Source organism: Ipomoea triloba, chromosome 12 (genome assembly GCF_003576645.1).
Source record: "Ipomoea triloba cultivar NCNSP0323 chromosome 12, ASM357664v1".
NCBI lineage: Eukaryota > Viridiplantae > Streptophyta > Magnoliopsida > Solanales > Convolvulaceae > Ipomoea > Ipomoea triloba.
The window spans coordinates 8,066,536-8,069,308 of record NC_044927.1 but is presented as its reverse complement, the minus strand read 5'-3'; positions in this window follow the sequence as shown (position 1 = coordinate 8,069,308).

The following is a 2,773-nucleotide window of genomic DNA, read 5'->3' as shown; positions in this document are numbered from 1 at the left end:
CAATCTGTGTTCGAAAGGTAGTTCGAGAGGTCACCCGATCAGTTTGTCTACAAACATTATGTCTCGAAGAAGGGTAGTTCGAGAGGTCACTTCGAAAAGTAACAAACTGATATCTCTGAAAGGAGGAATAAGGAGGGTTAGGGATCAAAGGGAAGATCCCTAACCAGATCAAGATGGAGGAATAAGGAGGGTTAGGGATCAATCACTCAGGGGGAAGATCCTTAACCAGATCAAGACGGAAGAATAAGGAGGTTTAGGGATCAATCACTCAGGGGGAAGATCCTTAAACTCATGAGGAAGATCATTCACCTTCGAAAGGTGAATTTGATAAGCTCAACGGATATATGAGGTGGAACGGCTATCTTTGGACATAAATGCTAGCCACGTGGTCATCGGTTACTGACGGTTTTTCGCACTTAAGGGCATTATCTTGATTAGTGGGAGCATGCTTATTTTAAAATATCAATACTCCACTGTCTCAAAGCTTAAACCGTTCTATACTTTACCNACTCCACTATCTCAAAGCTTAAACCGTTTTATACTTTACCAAGATACCCTTACCAAAATACCTTATAAGCTGACCGTTATCAGGGGTATTTCTGACTTCTTACATCTTTTAAATCAACCGGGATCCTTCCACGGGTCAAACTCTCAACCCTACCCATATATCCAACCCGAATCCGCCTAATATAAAAGCAAAATCCTTCTTCTTTACCCGGATTCAAACTCAAAACCATATACCCAAAATCCCCAAATCCTTAGACGCTGTACACATTCCCTCCAAAACACACAAACTTTCTTCAATGGCGTCTGAAACATCATCTTCTTCATCTTCATCTTCATCCTCCAGTGCATACCAGAGAGAGCTAGACCACATACGCTCTCAGATTAAACAAGTCAAGGCGGGAAGCATCCTTGACAAAGATGGCTTCATCACCCACTCGCCAAATCCAACAATGGCAGAGAGAGTCCTGAAGAAATTTGAGAAGGCAGGACTAATGCGATACATGACGCATGACTACCGAACCATTCATGACCTCGACTACACAGAATGGTTCGCTCATGCCAAGGTCACGAAGGGCAAGATTGAAAGCCGCTTCAACGAAATAGCCATAACAATCTCTGTGGGTGATTTACGAGCAGCATTCGACTTTGCTACGTCGGAGGAGGCAGTCAAGCACCTATCGGACTACAACATGGATAAGCAGGAGTTTTGGGACAAAATCCGATTGGAGACTGCACCACCCAGAGCATCCTCTGCCCTCCGCAGATTTCATTTGAAGGAGAGGTTTGCCCTAGCCGCCGAGCTCATCATAAAATTCATCCTCGGCAAGGTGTCCGGAACAGACGAAGTCAATCTGGACACTCTGAAAATCCTCCACGCCATCTGGAACAACAACAAGTTGGACTGGGCTCACATCATCTTCGACTGCCTCAAACACCAAGTGCAGAGCTCAGTTTCCAACTCCGACCTGACAATCTACAAAAAGGTTGGTTTTGGCTTTGTTGTTCAATTTCTATTGAGACTGAAGGGCTTCGAACTGAGGGAAGGGCGAGAGGTTCATCGGAATACCTATATGGGTAGAACGAAACCTCAAGCTAAGGCAAAAGGTGCTAAGGATGCATCTTCACTCTCAAAGCCTAAGGGAAGGGGCAAAAGGAAAGCCCCAGCTAAGGAGAAGCGCTCTGATGACGAGCTTTTGGACACCCTAGTCAATAGAGTTGAATTGAAAAGGAAGGCCAAGAGGACCAAGACTGCTGCTGTCACCCAGGTTCGAGAGGTGACACCGTCCGTTATACAAGTACCATTTGAGGACAGGGCACAAGCCCAGGGGGAACCTCAGGCTACACTGGCCACTGAGGTTGAGAGAGTGCCCCCTACCAAGTCCCTGTCAGGAACTTTAAGTGTTGATATACTTGCTGTTGATGGTGCTGAGGATGTTGATGAATCTGTTGGTTTGCCTCAAGAGGAGGCTCGAGAAGTTGAAGGTACTGGGATCAGTGATCCAGTACAGGGTATTGTTGAGGAACCACGACAGGTGGTTCGAGAGGTAGATATTCCAGCAGCTGAAGATCTAGACTGTGTGGTGGCTGCTGATGGTCAGGGCACTGTGGTCAGGAACCCAGTGCAAGCTTTTCTGAATGATGGGTTGACACATGATCTCTCGGTTGTTCGAGAGATAACTGAACAAGCTGTGGAGTGTGCATCAGCAACAGAAATCCTACCTGCTGACTCTGATGAGCTGAATGCTGAAATCACATCTCGATTGAATCAAAGTGTTGAGAATGTATCGAGTTTGGACGACTTCTCCAGAGTACTTCGCTGGATCAACTGGAGAACAGGTCCCTTTGATCAATTGATCTCAAGAGCAGCAGAGATGGAGGCTGAGGAACGATTTGCACTAAACTGGTTAGATCTCACTGAAATCCCAGCCGACGAGCTTCAAAACCGTGCCCATGAGATGCAAGTAATCAGGAGTAATCTTGGTCGATCTGACAAAGGAAAGGGCATAGCTGTTGATGCACAAGAAGATGAAGCCGAGCCTGAAGAAGATCCTGAACTAGATGCTCAATTTCGAGAGGATATCAGGCTTGCCACAGCAATATCCTTGGGACAAAGTGTAGAACACACGAGAGGTCCAGGAGAGACCTCTGGGGTTGCTCGAGATGATGCTGACACTCCTACTCCAACTGCAGCAATCCCCTTGTCCCAAGTGAGTGAATCTGCTCTAGAAGACCAGGTAGCTTCGAGAGGTGAATCCGAGACCTCTGA